Source organism: Pan troglodytes, chromosome 16 (assembly GCF_028858775.2).
Source record: "Pan troglodytes isolate AG18354 chromosome 16, NHGRI_mPanTro3-v2.0_pri, whole genome shotgun sequence".
Lineage (NCBI taxonomy): Eukaryota > Metazoa > Chordata > Mammalia > Primates > Hominidae > Pan > Pan troglodytes.
This window is the reverse complement of record NC_072414.2, coordinates 82,911,626-82,930,234: the sequence shown is the minus strand read 5'-3', so window position 1 is coordinate 82,930,234 and position 18,609 is coordinate 82,911,626. Positions and strand designations below refer to the sequence as shown.

The 18,609-nt window shown below is 44.7% G+C and overlaps 1 protein-coding gene across 8 annotated transcripts in view; it reads right to left on the bottom strand.

Annotated features, from left to right (window-relative positions):
* Positions 1–18,609, bottom strand: part of SV2B (synaptic vesicle glycoprotein 2B) — a 201,852-nt gene that overhangs the window by 173,030 nt on the left and 10,213 nt on the right. The window lies entirely within an intron of this gene.

Below are 18,609 nucleotides of genomic sequence, written 5' to 3'. Positions count from 1 at the left end.
TTTCTATGATCTGCCCTGGGAAAGAAGGATTCTAGTTTCTATGGCTAGCCTTGAGAGAGACTGGGACTGAGAGACAGACGGGGAGGAGAAAAACACTTTCGCTTCTGAGGCCTTCATTTTTGGATATTGTTTTCTGAGCGCCAATAGCAATGTAGGGATCTCATATTCAGCCAGGTGAGGGCTTGCGGGGTGGAATCAGACCCTGGGTGAGTACCTGGTCCATTCACTTTTTCTGACTCTGAAGAAAAATCTTACTAACAAGCTGCAAAGATAATTGTCAAGGAAAGAACAGAACAGCTTTCACATTCTGACACCTCCTCCTGCTCTCCCATCCCACCTTCTTGGAGAACAGCCTCTGCGGATGACTCACTGGTGGAAGAGGGTGAAAACAGCTCCCAGGAGGGACTGAAAATCTCTGCTACACAAAGAGCTGAGTTGGTGATGGGATTTGTCCCCAGAGGGTGGAAACACAGTTTCTGCACAATCCCAGATTTAATTTGAGTCCTTGGGATGAACGTGACAATGATAATAAGAGCTTTCACAGGTATATTTTTCTCTTTTTCTCCAGTGCAATAGGTTCAAATACCTGAGGGATGTTTTTCTCTGCAGAGCACCAAATGCCATTCTTCATGACCTTATCCCAAGTTTCCTCACAGTTCATAAAATGCATGTCACTTTAATGCTTATAATGAGAAAAAGAAAAGAAAAGCTCAAAGAACTACTCCTGAATCTGCATAGCTTTGCAAAATTAGCATAGAAATTCTGGCGAACCCCTGGGACTATTACTATGCCCCAATATGCACAAGTTAAAACCTTAACTCCACTATGGAGGCAGCATGCTAAAGCTCAGCAGAACACTGAGACCACATGTCTCACTCCTCCTGCCCTCCACCCACCACACTTCCCCCTGCATCTCAGCTCCCTGCACACACAAACACCTTCTGGGCTGTCCCTGGCCCCCTTCTGTGACTGTCATGCCTCTGGAGTATTTCTTTTCTTTCTCATCCAAAAGGTTATTTGTTCAATAGAAGGAGCTTTTCTTTCCCAAAATCAGGACAGTGTGGACAATCTGCTTTCTAAACCCCTACTGAGCCTTCCTGCTGAGGGACAGAAGAGCGGCTGGACAGTGCCGTCAGTGCGGGGGCTTGGAGAACAGGATGCCTTCCCGGCAGTCCCAAGCAGAAGGCATGGCAAAAATGAGCTTGTTCTGGAACAGCCGCACAAAGGGCACAGTTGATCTGTTTCCAGCCTGGCCTCTGCCCGTTAATTAGAGTATCTCAAAAATGCTTAAATGTGCCTCCCACTCTCCCCACCTTGTCTTGTCCACACCCTTCTCTTTTATCTAAGATGAAGCTAAGCATCCCAGAGGGAAGAAAGCAAAAAGAACATTTTGTGAATATCCACCTTGTGCCCAGCTCAGAGCTGGAAGCTTGACATTCATTCAGTCCTCAAAAAAAGACCTGCAATGTAGGTATAATTATCATCCCATTGTATACAGGGAGAAACTAAGCCAAGCTTAGAGAGGTTAAGCAATTTGCCCAAAATTACACAGCTAGTGATTGATGGAGCTATCATTTGAGTCCAAGTTCTTTCATTCCAAAGCCCATGCTATGTGTCCTATAATGATGAAGTGGTGAGAGTGAACACCCTTGTCTTTTTCCTAAACTTGGAGGGAAAGCATTCAGTCTTTCACCATTAACTATGATGTTGTTCACTGTGGGGTTTTTAGAAGTGTCCTTTATCAGGTTGAGGAAGTTCCCTTCTATTTCTAGTTTAAGTATTTTTATTATGAAAAGGTGTTGGGTTTTGTCAAATGTTTTTCTGTCTATTAAAATGACTGTGTAAGTTTTTTCTTTTATTCCATTAATGTGGTATATTACATTGATTGACTTTTGAACATTAAACCAGACTTGCATTCTTGGGATAAATGCCATTTGGTCATGGTGTATAATCACTTCCTTATGTTGCTAGATTTTGTTTGCTAGTATTTTTCTTGAGGATTTTTGTATCTATATATCGGAGGTATTTGTCTATAGTTTTCTTTTCTGTACAGCAGCAATAGGAAACAAATATAATATCCCAGTCCAGGGTCTGACTCTTACCCTAACTCAAGCCAAAGACCTGGCTCATCAACCCTACAGCCACAGGTCTCTCTCCCACTATTATCTCCAGATGGATATATCAACCAGAATGTCACTTTACTTATCTGCAAGGAGAGCTCTACCTGTAAGACAGAATCCTCATCTTGGCATGATCAGCACCTCCTATCAGACCAACACAGGAAGTCAACCCATATTTGGATGGAGGCTCAGGAACACAGAGTTGGAACAGGCAGAAGCAGATGAGTCACTGCTCTGGGTCTCCATCTTAGAGCCTGCTGCCCTCAGGTGCACAGTAGGCACAGCCTTGCCAAAGGAACCCTCATACCTGAATTTGTTAGCTAGATGCTGTCTTTCTTAGGTGGTATTTGGAACTCAGTGCCAACATCACCTTCTGAGAGGCTCCTTTTTCTTTGCATACTTAGCTGACCAATCCCTCTTAAGAGTGCTAGATGTGTTCTTTCTTTAGATTTGTGACTATTAAGTAATCCATTTAAAGCACTTAGAACACACACCCAGCCAAAAGTAGCACTCAACAAACATCAACTATCATCATCATCATCATCACCACCACCATTATTGTTACCAATATATTCAGTTCAGTTAGGTTCAAGTACAGTAGGGTTGGGGACCCTTTTCTCTCTTTAAGGTGACGTTATTTTCTCACTCTGCTCTTTATGCCCTAATTTTAAATGACTGAATTTTTTTTTTTTTTTTTTTTTTTTTTTTTTTGCCCCTTGAGACAGGGTCTCACTTTGTCACCCAGGCCAGAGGGCACTGGCAAGAACACAGCTCACTGCAGCCTCAAACTTCCAGGCTCAAGCATTCCTCCCACCTCAGCCTCCCAAGTAGCTGGGACTACAGGCGTGCACCACCATGACTGGCTAATTTTTTTGGTATTTTGTGTAGTGACAGGGTTTTGCCATGTTGCCAAAGCTGGTCTTGAACTCCTGGGCTCAAGTGATCCTCCTGCCTCAGCCTCCCAAAGTGCTTGGATTACAGGCGTGAGCCACTGCGCCTGGCCAAATGTCTAAGTTCTTAAGGGAAGCCTCACTCCTTGCACTGACTGCAGAATGATGATCATACAAAGGCCAGCTGGGATCGCCGTTGGATGATTTATAAAGTCTTTTCAGTAAATGAGAAAACATGTGACGTCATGAGTGCAGTACCCGGCACAGAATAGAAACTCAACAAGTGTTTATACCCTCATGTACTGCTAGGCACTGAATTCTGTCCCCTCAAAATTCATGTGCTGAAGTCCTAACCCCCAGAACTTCAGAATGTGACTGTATTTGGATAAAGCCTTTCAAAAGAGTTAATTATGTTACAATGAGACCTTTAGGGTAGATCCTAATCCAATCTGACTAGTGTCCCTACAAGAAGAGAAAATCTGAACATACACAGAGACCCCAGGGTGCTTGCACCAAGGGAAGGCTATGTGAACAGGTAGCAAGAAGGCAGCCATCTGCAAGCCAAGGAAAGGGGCCTGAGTAGAAACCAACCCTGGCCACACCCTGACCTTGGACTTCCAGCCTTCAAAACCACCAGAAATAAATTTCTGGGCTGGGCGCAGTGGCTCACACCTGTAATATCAGCACTTTGGGAGGCCGAGGCGGGTGGATCACTTGAAGTCAGGAGTTCGAGACCAGCCTGGCCAACATGGTGAAATTCCGTCTCTGCTAAAAATACAAAAATTAGCCAGGTGTGGTGGCTCATGCCTGTAGTCCCAGTTACTTGGGATGCTGAGGCTCAAGAATCGCTTGAACCCAGGAGGTGGAGGTTGCAGTGAGCCAAGATAGTGCCACTGCACTCCAGCCTGGGTGACAGAGTGAGACTCTGTCTCAAAAAAAAAAAAAAAATTTGTTGAAAGAAAGAAATTTCTGTTGTTTAGATCACCCGCTTCTTGGTGTTTTGTTATAGCAGCCCCAGCAAATGAATAGTCTTCCTTTGAGAAGAAGTATTTTTGGCATTTGGGGATGGTGGAAAGTTTTAGGATGACTTAAAGGAAGTCCCCCATCCCTCTGCAGGCCTGAAATTCTGTCTTGTGAAGTAAGGAATGCACATTTCCCCCTCTAGGCTCTCTTCCTCACTGGCTCTTGGCTGCTGCACCTCACACTCGGTTGCAGGTGTCTCACTTCCTGAGGAAGGAGGTGCCATTAGCTTCACAATCCTCCCAAGAGTCCTGCCTGGGAAGTCGTGCCTCACAGAAGGAAACACCACTGGCACCGCAGACACAAAAACTAAAATCGCAAATGACAGATTCGTGACTTCCCCGAGGGAATAAATAGCGTGAACAGATGGGCCCTGAGGCTGGAACATTCATTTAAATCCTTATAGAATTTTGATAATTTAATGAATGTGGTGAGAAAAGAATGGCAAACCAGTACCAGCAAGCCAAAACAGTTTGCCCACCTTGCTGTCTACCCAGGATGATTTTCCCATAATGAGGAGTGCAACAAGGTGACACGGACAAAGTATTTTCTGAGGGATTTCAAGCCTGTCTGTGAACTAGCAGCTTGCAAGCTGAATATTTTCTCTAGGTACCTCTTCAAGGCTCCTCTCTGGGCAACAGTGCCAGGTGATTTCTAGGTAAGGGAGTAATTTATAGATATGCCTGGGACACAGACCAAGTGTGCTTAGAGCCCAGGGTCATCTCCCCTGGAGTTCACTTGTCTGGTTTTTCCAAACTGGCAAATCCTGCCTGTTCCCGATTAGTCTCTCCTTGCTCCTCTCTGGAGACCTTCAGTGAAGACACGCCCAGAATAGAGAAAGGAGTAGTGCATGAGGAGTCCGAAGACCTGCATCACAACTCTACCGCTCCTCACGTCTACTCTTCAGAAAGTGCTAGACAAATAACTGGCCTTCAGCAAATGCAAATCCTCAGGCACACCTCCCCATTTGTGTGCCATAAGTCACACAGTATGCACAGGGACCACTTTTGGAGTTTTTACTGCATGAATGGAACCAGATCCCGTCTCCCTAAGTTCTCCCGGGATACCCAAGTGCAGGCTCTGTGGTTTTATGGCCCACCTACACTGTATCTTCCTCAAGCTCTTATTTCTTTTTTTTAATTGACAAATAAAAATTATGTCTATTTGTTATATATAAAATGTTGTTTTCAAATATGAATACATCGTGGAATGGCTAAACCAAGCTAAACCTCACAGACTTATCTTTTTGTGTGTGTATGTGTGTATGATAAGAACACAAAATCTACTCCCTTTGCAATTTTTTGTTTTTGAGACAAGGTCTTGCTCTGTTACCAGGCTGCAATGCAGTGGTATGAACATGGCTCACTGCAGCTTTAATGAACTCCGAGGCTCAAGTGGTCCTCCCACCTCAGCCTCCCAAGTAGCTGAGACTACAGGTGCACGCCACCATGCTTAGCTAATTTTTGTACTTTGTTTTGTAGAAACAGGGTTTTGCCATGTTGGCCAGGCTGGTCTCAAACTCCTGAGCTCAAGTGATCCTCCCACCTCAGCCTCCCAAAGTGTTGGGATTACAGGCGTGAGTCACCACACCTGACCAGCGATTTTCAAGAATACAATACATTGTTATTAACTATAGCTACCAGGTTGTAGAATAGACCTCTTGAATTTATTAATCCTGTCAAACTGAAATTTAGTATCCTTTGACCAACAAGGATCTCCCCAACACACTCGCTCCAGCCCCTGGTAACTACCATTCCACTCTCTACTTCGATGAGCTCAACTTTTTTAGATTCCGTTTATCAGTGAGATCAGGCAGTGTTTGTCTCTCTGTGCCCGGCGTATTTCATTTAATGTAATATCCTCCAGGATCAAGCTCTTATTTCAATAGATGTCTTGGAAAGTACAGGACTAAGAACAGACAAATGGTTGGGGAAGATGAGCCCCAGGTGCAAAGTATCTTAATGGGATGTCCAGTTTTGTTAAATCACTCAGACAAAGCAGTCACTAGAAGCAGCAAAAAGGATGGAGAGGAAACCAGGATGGGGGAGTCTGCTCTGCAGCATGCATGTTGGCAGCGAAGGAGAAGCAGGGTGTGGTGTCCAAATGGCTTACAAGGCATAGGGATCAGAGAGTCAACCCAGCAGGAGAAAGCTGAGCCATTAAAAATTATTCAGACAGGGAAATCAACCCCAGCCATTCCTGCTTTCTAGACTGTTTCCCCAGGGAGGATGTCTGGAGACTCCATTTGTGTACAGCATGACTTAATTCTTGATGGAGGAGGGAGAGGATATCGTTGATCAACTCCTTCTCTGAATCTGACTCTGTACTCATTGTACTTGCATCCACGACACCCCTGGCTTTAATGGAACATATATCGATGAGATAATACATTTCTAGTAGCTGAGATAGTGGGAGTCCAAAGGGGAGATGGTTTAGCACATATTGGGAGTTCAGTCTTTGGGGTCAGACTCCTGGAGTCAACAGGCAAGCATTACTTTTAAAACACCATTGGGCCGGGCGCAGCGGCTCACGCCTGTAATCCCAGCACTTTGGGAGGCCAAGGCAGGCGAATCATGAAGTCAGGAGATCGAGACCATCCTGGCTAACACGGTGAAACCCCGTCTCTACTAAAAATACAAAAAATTAGCTGGGGGTGGTGGCAGGCACCTGTAGTCCCAGCTACTCGGGAGGCTGAGGCAGGAGAATGGCGTGAACCCAGAAGGCAGAGCTTGCAGTGAGCCGAGATCGCGCCACTGCACTCCAGCCTGGGTGACAGAGCGAGACTCCATCTCAAAAAAAAAAAAAAAAAAAACACTATTAATATATAAATAGATGGTTTCTTCAGGTGAGTGCGAAGGGGAAAGGAGTGGTGTAAAGGAATTAATTCCCTGGGCAAGATAAGCACCCATGTGGTTCAAGAGAGCTGGTGTTCAGATCTTATTTGCTTTCATCTCTAAGCCAACTCTGCTTTCTTCCCTTCCAGCTAATGGGTGCCCTGCTCGGTTTGCCCAAATGTCAAGTCTACCTTCAGACAGAAAAGAAAAAAATATAAAAAGGTAAAAAATAATGACATAATAGACATGAAAGAAAAAGAAGCAAGATTCTACCCAAGAATTATGGGAAAATAAAGCAATAGAAACAGTAATAATAATTGAAGCTTTGCTCTGTCACTGGGTCTTGGCTGCACATTAGGATCATTGGGCAGCTTATTTTTAAAAAATTCAATTTATACTCCCATCCCTAGAGATTCTGGCTTAAGTATTCTCAGGAGGGTTAGGGGGAAAAAATTAATAAATTTCTCACTTGATTCTAAAGTACAGCCAGGATTGAGAACCATAGCACTAGATAAAAACTTGCCTGAGGTGAAGAAAACTTTGACTCGAAATCAGCGGTGCTCACTAAACTTCAAGCAAAGTTAGCCTTACCTTAACACTTTTTTATTTCAAAGAGAAAAAAAAAATGAAACGAGTTACTAACATAAGACCAAAAATTTGCGTGTTAAAAGACTAGTTCTCTGCCACCTTAAACCATGGGAAACAATTTGCAAAAATCTTAAGCGAGGGGATGACTGTATAGACTGCAGAGGTTAACAGTTCAGGCTTCAGAATCAGAAAGTCTTGAGTGGGTGCTGCAGCTCTGCCATCTACTACCTGAATCATGTTGAGAAAACTGGAAGGATTAAATGAGATATTGAATTTAAAGAACTCAAAGCCTAGATTGTATTAAGTTCTCTATAAGTGAAATGTTTCTTTTACTTTTTCTTTTTTTTTTTTTTTTTTTGAGACAGGTTCTCACTCTGTCACACAGGCTGGAGCAGTGGCACGATCACAGCTCACTGCAACCTCAGTCTCCCAGCCTCAAGTGATCCTCCCACCTCAGCCTCCCAAGTAGCTATGACTACAGGTGCATGCCACCACACCTGGCTAATTTTTGTATTTTCTGTAGAGATGGGGTTTCACCCTGTTGCCCAGGCTGGTTTCCAACTTTCGGGCTCAAGGGATCTGCCTGCCTCAGCCTCCCAAACTGCTGAGATTACAGGCATGTGAGCCACCGTGCCTGCCCTCTATTATTATTTTAAAATACAAAGCATTTTTAAGAGACAAAGTAATATGGTTTGGCTCCATGTCCCCACCCAAATCTCATGTTGAATTATAATTCCCAAATATTGGGGGAGAGACCTGGTGGGAGGTGATGAGATTACGGAGGCAGATTTCCCCATGCTGTTTTCATGATAGTGAGTGTGTTCTCACAAGATCTGATGGTTTAAAAGTGTGTGGCACTTCCTCCCTCACTCTCTCTCTCCTGCCACCATGGGAAGAAGGTGCTTGCTTCCCCTTCACCTTCCACCATGATTTTAAGTTTCCTGAGGCCTCCCAGTCATGCTTCCTGTTAAGCTTGTGGAACTGTGAGTCAATTAAACCTCTTTTCTTCATAAATTTCCCAGTCTCAGGTAGTCTTTTACAGCAGTGTGAAAACAGACTAATACACAAAGCCTTGCTCTGGTGCCCAGGCTGGAGACCATACAAATACAAAATCAAAGGCAAATCGCTTTGGAAAATGTCTGCAACACTTATGAGAATATTTCTTATAAGTATTTCTCATGAGAGTAACAAGGAGAATAATATCTTCAATATATGCAGAGCTTTTACAAATATGGAAAACACTAATGCTTAATTTAAAATGGACATACAGCATGGAAAAACAATGTTTAGAAGGGGACATACAATCAGTCAATAAATAAAAGTGCTCAATCTCATAAGCAATCAAATAAATGAAAAATAAAATATTTTCTCACCTAACAAATTGACAATGTTTTATTTTCCTTCTAAGGATAATACTCATTGCAAACAAAGATGCATTGAGGGGCACATGCATAGTGCTAGCTGTCAGGTTAACTAGAACAAGCTTTCTACAATGCAACTTGGCAGCATGAATGAAGAGCTCTATCATTTATAAGTTTTCCTATTTTCCAAATTGTATTCAATGGCAAATACCACCTTTCTAATCAGAAAGAAAAAGTTAATAGGCATAAGGAAACCAGCCACCTGGATGGAAACTTGAATATTCACTAATTTCAGCAATAGATTTGGGTAATTTCCAAATCTGTGGCAAACGCAAAGCTTGAAACGAGTCGCACTCTGGGTATTGTATCAGTTTACACAATCAGAGCCAGGAGTGGGGTTTGTCACTTGCTAAATTCAGGCAGGTCACCAAATGGCCCAGATCTAAGCATGAGAACAAATGAATTGCTGGCCATAGCTCTGTACTCGCGTCTCAAATGACAAAGTACCTTAGGAAATCTTAACTTCTTTCTTCATCCATTGGAGCTATTTAATATCTCCCTGAGAGCTAAAAGATTGTCAAATTAGAAAAGGATTTATCCTTAAAAAGATAGCTCCTACCGTTGGGGAAAGCTTATTCCCTTAGAAATGCCAACCCTTTGCTCCTTGCAAAGATATGCTCCCTGCCAGCATTTTATTTATGTATTTTGGACCCTGCCTTGTTTTAAAAAGTGGAGCAACTGGCCAAGCATCCTGCAGAGGATTCCATCTGCTACAGGCCAGACAGAAGCTGAGGATTAGGAGTAAAAGCCGGGAGCCCCAAGCGGATCAGCCAGGATGCCCACCCCCACAGGCCCTGCCTCCAAGCCGAGACAGCTCATTCACCAGTATATAAAGTATTGCAAGTCTCCACACAGAGCCGATGAGAGGAGGCAAGAAGCTATGAAGAGGAACCAGAAATGGAGGAAGGAGGCAGATTAATTTTGTTCATTCAAACAAGAATGAGTGAGGCATAATCACAGCAAGAGCTATTATGATGATGATGACAGAGAGATGTCCCTCCCTGGCATGGCTCTGGTTTGGACTGGGCTGTCTGATGTGGTGGCTTCTGTGTATACAGTTTTCTTGAGACAGTGTTCAGCCTCACTTCGGCCCTCTTGGGCAGTAGGGAGCCTCTCAGAAAGGGGCAGCTGGGTCCCGCTTCAGACCCTCCAGCTGTCCACACACCCAGCCTCTTCTCCAGGCAGATTTCCCCCTTTTGTGATTGAGCCTGGACAGCCCTGGGGCTCCTGCTCCTCCCCTACACATCAGGCTTCTTCCTGTGGAGCTTTCTGTACCTTCCCAAGCCCTCAATGAATGCAAAGGAAAAAATGTTCTTTTCTTCCCTTAGCACTGTACTACCACCCATCTTTCTTGCTGGCATGGGCTACTCCATTAAATCAGCTGCCTGCCAAAATTTCCAGACTAGAAGAGGCACCAGGCTCTATGTCTTCTATGCCCCAAACTCCAGGGCACACATCAAACCCTCTAAAGCACTCTCCTGAATAGTAGACTCCATTCCACCAGAACCATGGATCAGCAAACACCCAGCTAGGGTGCAAGGTACCCTGTCTCCCTTTTTGCAAGCATCTCCACTCCCCATAAGGGAGTCTCTTGGAGGCCCTTTTCTTGGTTTTATGGGGAGCAAAAAGTGTTTCACCTCAAGCTAGTATTTGTTACAGGCCAAGATTTCAAAAATTCTACCCACTTTTTTTAATCCCTCTACTTACATAGACCCAGGGGCTTAGAGTTGTGGGTCCCAAAGCCAGTTTTGATACCTCTTGAAAGCCATGAGGAATTCCAGTTATTTAACAAATAGAGTGTCTAAGACTTTATTTTTAGCTTTGCAATCTGAATGCCCATTCGGGGCAATAAAAAAGTCCCACTCAACATCTTGTTACATAGGGAACTTGCTTTGGTAGATCAAATTTTTACTCCCAGTTCTTTTCTCCCATGTAATATGATTATAATCCACATTCTTGCCATGTCACTTTGCCATGTCTTCTACTGTGAGAAGAGTATACTTTCGCACTTTACTGACATGGGTTTGGGTTTGGCCATGTCATTTGCCTTGGCCAATGAAATGTTAGCAAACATGATGAGTGCAGAGGCTTTAAATGTACTAGGACAGTTTAACATTCCTCATGTCCTCCTGCCATTTGGCATGAGAAGAATGAGAAGAATATGTCCCTGGTAGCTGCTGGTAGCATCTGGTGGAGAGATGAGAGACGCCTAGAGCAGACCTGAACTTGACCTACAGCATGAAGGAGAGCCAATCCCAGTTGACTGGCCACCTCATAAGTAAGATAAATATAGTTTGTTGTATGAGCCACTGCAATAATTAGGGCTATTTGTTAGGCAGCATTATTGCTATACAGTAGCAGCTAATTAATACCCTCGCTATATGTCCAACATTGTGCTGAGCACTGTATTGTCTCCTTTAATTCATTCCTTTTAACAAGTGTGTAAGATAGAATTCTCGTTAATATTATCCTTGTTTTACAGGTTAGGAAACTGAGGTGCAGAGAATTTTAGCACAATTAGTAAGTGAAAGAGACAAGCTTCAATCCCAGCAATCTAGCTCCAGACCGATACTCTTGCCACCATGGAACAAAAAGCAGGAGACAAAGATGTGGCTCTGTGCTCTTCTAAGTCTGCATACTGGTACAGACCTCAGGCTCAAAACCATTGTGACTATTGATATCGTTTGCCTGTGTCCCCACCCAAATCTCATCTTGAATTGTAGCTTTCATAATCCGCACATGTCATGGGAAGGACCTGGTGGGAGGTAACTGAATCATGGGGGCAGGTTTTTCCCATGCTCTTCTCATCATAGTGAATAAGTCTCACAAGATGATGGTTTTATAAAGAGCAGTTCCCCTGCACATGGTCTCTTGCCTGCTGCCATGTAAGACATGCCTTTGCTCTTCCTTTGCCTTCCTCCCTGATTGTGAGGCTCCCCCAGCCACATGGAACTGTGAATCCATTAAACCTCTTTTTCTTTATAAGTTACCCAGTCTTGGGTATTTCTTCATAGCAGTATGAGAACAGACTAATACAGCCGTTTATGAGTTCCCTATCAGTACAAGCCTGACGAGACTGCAAGGGCTGAGGCAATTTTTCTAGCTCTGTCAGTGCATGCAAAGAGGATAAGACAGGCTTCCCTTCCAGAATGCATGACCCTTCTCTGAACTTTGAGTAGGGAAAGTCCCACGGGGAATTCTAACCAAGAAACAATCCTGTCATTGTGAAGTGCAGTCATACAACGTTCTGCACGGGATGCAGAGCACACCTCATTCTCTGCCTATTTTTATTCTCTCTAAGCAAATATCTGGGGCTCTCAAAAATTATTACACAATTGCCAGCTGCTGGGATTATACAAATAATGTGACAATAGCAAAGCAATATGCTGACCGGTGTTCAAACACCAACACACAACAGCAAAGCAGCCAGGGGTGCCAGTCCTCATTCACAGCCTGCAAACAGAAGCAGCACAAATGAAGGCCACCCACTCCCTCCTGGTTTTAGGAAAACAGAGTAGCAGGCAGTTTGACACCGAGATGGATTTTTTACTCTTCAACTTCCAAGATGTTCTATGCACAGGGAGAATGCAAGGTCATGTTCTTTAGCAAAATGTTCTTCATAATTTTGATTCAACAATGTACCCCCTTCTTTAACCAAGTTAGGACTTCTGATGAGCAGCAGTTGGGCTTAAAGGTCTTCAAATTATAAGCAAGCTAGAAATTCTGGAGCATATAATAATGTATTATATATGTATATTTATGTGTGTGTGTATGTGTGTGCATGTACTCTGTTAAGGTGTATGTGAAACAAAGCTTCTTTACAAACTTCTACACTATACACCCTGAGGGCAGAGATCACGTTTTCCTTACCTATCATTAACTCTGATGCCTAATACAATGAGAAGTCAATAAACATTTGCTGAATAAATAAATAAATGTAAAAGGCATTTTAGGGAGAATTATATCTTTGAATTTTGCATAGTTTAATTCTTAAAATGCAAGACTAGGGCAAGCAAGGAGATAGTTATAAAAATGTGAACCCCTTAGAAACCCCTTAGAAAAAAATAAGGAAGGCCAGGCGCAGTGGCTCACACCTGTAATCCCAGCACTTTGAGAGGTTGAGGCGGGTGGATCACTTGAGTTCAGGAGTTCAAGACCAGCCTGGGCAACATGGCGAGACCCTGTCTCTACTAAAAATACAAAAAAAAAAAATAGCCAGGCATGATGGTGGGTGCCTGTGGTCCCAGCTACTCAGGAGACTGAGGTGGGAGGATTACTTGAGCCTGAGAGGCAGAGGTTGCAGTGAGCCAAGATCACACTACTGTACTCCAACCTGAGTAACAGAGCAAGACTCTGTTTCAAAAAAAAAAGGAAGGGGAGATGGAGAAACAGCCCACTTTCAAAGTCGTCAACACTCACCAACAAAGGTAGCACTTTGTAATCTTTATTTCAGCAAGAGAAGCCAGCTCAGTGTGTGTGGTGGACGTCTGTGGGTTTCACCTGCTCAGGACCCATGTCCTCTTCTTTCAGCAACAACTCTCCAATTTTCCTTTAAAGGTAGCACTTTGTAATCTTTATTTCAGCAAGAGAAGCCAGCTCAGCGTGTGTAGTGGACACCTGTTGGCTTTGCCTGCTCAGGACCTATGTCCCCTTCTTTCAGTAACAACTCTCCAGTGTTCCTTTAAGAAACTCCCCTTTCCTCACTACCTGCCATCTTGGGAGTCATAGTGATGGTGCCCTCAGGAATGGGCATGTGACCCCAGTTGGGCTAGGCTCTCTCATCCTAGATTGTGCATCATGAACTGAGCACACAAAGCTAGAAAATGGCTGGAGGACTCAGACCCTGGGACGTGTTTCCAAATAGCCCATTGATTAGCAAGGGAGCAGGCTGGGCTTTTGACAGACAGAGTGGGAACTTCCCCAGAACACAATATGGAATTTCTATCAATACACGAGCACTCTCAGAGACCCGTTCTTCTGCTCTTTCAGCTAGGGCCCTTTTCCTGAAGCTTTCCCTGGAGCCTAGCACAGAGCACAGAAGAGAACTCTAGGCTGGAAACAGCGATTCTCATCATAAAGCTGCTGCAAGAAAACAGTTACCTCCCCCCTTAGGCCTCAGTCTCTTCCTCCATAGGATTAAGAGACTGGGATTAAATAGCCACAGAGGAACCTTGTGTGTTGAGTCAATAAAAACGGGACCCCTTGGGTCCCTGGGCGCCAGCAACACCAAGCTCACATTGTCAGGGCCAGCGAGGCCTGGAGTTTAAAGCAGTTAATCCCTTGGCTGGATGACTCCGACAAAGAGGATTAACCTCAGATGAGAGAGTTATCATCCAAATATAGAGCAATCCCAAGCACACACATTAGAGATAGGACGTTTCCCCATCTTCTTGTGTAAACTCTTGTTCTCTCACCCTTGTGGTGAACTCATAGATTAACCCTCCCAGCACCTCAAGGTTAAGGTGTTAGACTGTCCAGACCCTCTCCACGTTCCTCTAACACCTTTCTCAGTTCTCCAATCCAGGGTACATTGTTTCTCCCTTTTTTTTTTTTTTTGTTTTTTTTTTTTTTTGTTTTTTTTTTGAGATGGAGTCTTGCTCTGTCGCCCAGGCTGGAGTGCAGTGGCGCGATCTCGGCTCACTGCAAGCTCCGCCTCCTAGGTTCGCACCATTCTCCTGCCTCAGCCTCCCGAGTAGCTGGGGTCTCTTTAAGGCACTTTAAGTTTGGAAAATAATTAACCATTGAGCACCTACTATGTGCCAGGGACTGTGTTAGACACTGGAGCTACAGTGGTAGACAAGGTGGCACAGTCTTTCTCTCAGGGAATCTATAGTCCAGTGGGAAGGCACCTATTGTGCACAATGTACCCTACTACGCACTGACAAACATGATCTCCTTCAATGACTCAACAATCCCAGAAAATAGACCTTACTGCGACTATTTTAAAGATCAGGAAATTGAGGCTCTGCGAAGTTAAACTTGTCTGAGGCTATGCAACCTGCATCAGAAAGAACCTCTGGGTTTAAAAATGATATGGGATTCTATAACATATTCCTATTATTTTGTAGAAGTCAGAAACAATGAGAGAAGAAAAGGGAAAATATTGAACTTCAGCCTTTTCAGATGTATATACTCCTGGTATATTCATCACAGGAAAAAACTGGATGTTTACCCCAGTCGTTTTCTCTATTAAAGAGCATCCAGGCTACAGGCAACCCAACAGCCCAGCTATAACCTTTTAATCTTTATGTTATCAAGAAACATGCCTCTGGATCCTCAACTTGTTCCCATAAGCTTATGAGAAATAGCTCATTGAAATTTCAGCTTCTGTGTGGGTGAAAGTCAGCTCAACTACTGCAACAAACAAACTCTAAGATGTGTGTAGTTGAGCATAGGCAGAGTTTATTTCTCGCACTTGAGACAGCCTCATGCAGGGGCAGCCAATAGATGAAAAGGAGCCTGGAAGAGCACACCTTTCTCACCGCATCAACAAAACTGTTACATGGCCACGCCCACTTGCAAGGGAAGCCTGGAGATGTAGTCTATGTGCCCAGGAGGACGAGGAAATGAAGCCAACTGGTCTTTGCCAAAGGCTCCTAAACTGCATACTTAATATGATTACATCTGGGTCAGGCATAGTGGCTCATGCTGTAATCCCACTGCTTTAGGAGAGGCCAAGGTGAGAGGACCGCTTCAGGCCAGGAATTCAGGACTAGTCTGGGCAAAATAGGGAGACCCCATCTCTCAAAAAAGAAAAAAATTAATTTAATAAAAATTAGCCAGGAATGATGGTGTTTGCCTTTTCATCCCAGCTACTCAGGAGGCTGCAGTGGGAGGATCTCTTGAGCCCAGGAGTTTGAGGCTGCAGTGAGCCATGACAGCACCACTGTAATCCAGCCTGGGTGGCAGAGCAAGACCCTGTCTCTAAAAGAGAAAGAGTAGAATTCAAAATGCTACATAAATGGTGGGGATTATAAGTAGGTTTTCCTTTTCTTTGCCCTATTTTCGTGATGGTCTGTAATATGTCTTTAATGTATCCAAAATGATGAGGAAAAAGAGAAAGCGGGAAAATCCCCTAATCAGTGAGTCTTTGAGGAGTTATGGGTAGAACTATATAATCCAGGTAACTACCCAAGAAATACAGGCAAATCCTGCTTCCCTGATTCCCATGCTTCTCTCTCATCTTTTTCAAACAGAACTTTCCACTCCATTTGTTTTGGGTAACAACAACCTAAAAGCTTTTTCTTTCTTAAATGCTTTCCATGCCCTCTGGGATCTTTCTGTGCCTCAGAGCATTTCCAAGACTTCAATCACAGTTTCCAAGGCTGCTTCTCTATTTGGATGGAGATCTGTGACCAAGACCAAACCAAACTTGTGGTCCGCTTAATTCACACCTGGCCACACATCGTGGCTGAAGCACAGGTCAGCGGCGATCTCACCACTTGCAGGAGCATTTCAGGAGCCAAGACAACCAGCTCCTCTGTATCACCATGGTTCTCGAGCTTCTTCCTCCTTGGCGCATCTGGTGACAACATTTAAACCCATAAGAGATTCTAGTGGGCGTCCTGCTACTTCTCACCAAACTTCTCCCCATCCCCCTTCTCCCTATCCCCACCCGACCCAACCCTCACTCCACCCCCAGCCAATACCACCTCAGACCCCGTGTTTTGGCCACAGCAGATGACATAGTTTGGATGTGTGTCCCTGCCCAAATCTCATGTTGAAATGTAATCCTCAGTGTTGGAGGTGGGGCCTGGTGGAAGGTAATAGGATCATGGGGGTACATTTCTCATGAATGGTTTGGCACCATCCCCTTGGTGCTGTCCTGGCAATAGTGACTGAGTTCTCATGAGATCTAATCACTTAAAAGTGTGTGGCACCTCCCCTCTCTCTCTCTTGCTCCTGCTTCTGCCATGTGACATGCCTGCTGTCTCTTTGCCTTCTTCCATAATTGGAAGCTTCCTGAGGCCTCTCCAGATGCCACCATGCTTCCTGTATACCCTGCAGAACCATGAGCCAATTAAAACTCTTTTCTTATAAATTACCCAATCTCAGGTATTTCTTTATAGCAATGAAAGAACAGACTAATACACCAAAACCCCTATTGTTCCAAAATCAACCATGCATTTTCAGGTCTACATGCTTCTCCTGAAACCATTCCCTATCCTCCCCACAACAGCCCAACCTTCAAGGCTCATCAGACAATATCCCCTCCCCTGTCCAATAGCTTTGCCTGGCCCCCCGTCTTCTTTCCTCATGCAGCAATAGCAACGGCTTCCAGCCTCACTCTCCCCAATTCTCTCAGCATGTACCTCCCCACCTTGTATTCTAAGTATTAATTAATGAGCTCCCCTACTGCAGAGCCCTAAGCAGACAGGCTCTGGGGCTCTTTGCCCTGCACCATCTCAAAGAACCACAAGAAAGTAAGAGTTTGCTCAAGAATCCAGGAACTGACTGGAAGGCCAAGCCAGCCAGCAGGGGCCTTGCTTGTCTAAAGAAATGGGCCGAAAGTAACAAGACATAAACCTGGGAGTGACACAGGTAAAACTGAGAAACCTGATAGGACTAGCCCGGCCTCTGACAGCCCTCTGTAGTGCCCCAAGATGCTGCATGCTGAGCCACCAAAGAAGCAGGCGGCCACCACTCCTGTGATATGAGGGTGGGAGCCCAGCACAGCTTTTCTGCCACAGACGTGGGCGGCGCCACCAAAAAAAAAAAAGACCTCATCCATCATGGGAAATAGGAGAAGCGGGCTCAGCACCCCACCGTTTTCATATACCCTTCCTCATCTACCTCTCCATTGTCCCATTTGAGTTTCTCTTCTTTGCTTTTAGTTTCAAGCTACTGCCTTTACATTGCTACCCTATAGCTTTCCTTTCCTTAAAGCTTCATGTTTATGCTTTGCTTTAAAAAACAAAAATTAAAGTGGCTGCATTTAATTCACAGACCCTTACACCGGCATGTGTGGGATGTGTTCGTCACTTGTCATAGTGCTAGGGGTGGAACTAAATTCCTTGAGCCCTCCAGGGTCAAGGGCAGAGGCTCCCGACATTCCCATGACCTTTCCAGCCCCATCTCCCAGGCCCAGCACTTTGCCTAGGGCAGGCCACCCCACGGTGCCTCTTCCTCTCCCGCAGAGCCTCCCACGTGCCAGCTGGGCTCCATTCCTCGGCGCCATCTGCTGCACCCCAGATCAGGCGAGAGGCCACGGTCAGATTCTGCGTGCGATAGAGCCGGGATGGCAGGCAACACAGGAGCCACCCTCACTGGGCCTGGGCTCGGGGAGCCAGGCAGGGAAAATCCCAGAGGATTGAGCAATCAGAGGAGGCTGTTGAGGGGCCTAACCAGGCTCTCACCTGCTTGGGAGAACTAGTTGTGCCATTTCAGAGGGTTTCTAAGCATGACAGTGTAGGGGACCCACACCCCGTTTTCCTGTTCTCTCTTGGCCTCTCATAACAAACTTAACATTGCTACAGCCCCGACCTGAGCTTTGACCCTCTCTCCATCATTAACTTACTATATGAATCCAGGAGCCAATTAAACCTCTTTTCTTATAAATTACAATTCTGTTTTCATGGTCATTTCATGAGACAAACATGCAAATGAACACTGCTAAGAAGAAGGAACAGAACACGTTAATGGATAAATGAGCTGTCCCTCATTACTCCCGAGTGAGCGTGATTTGTAATGTGAGTAATGACGGACAGCTCTTTTATCCACCCAAATAAGCTATTTC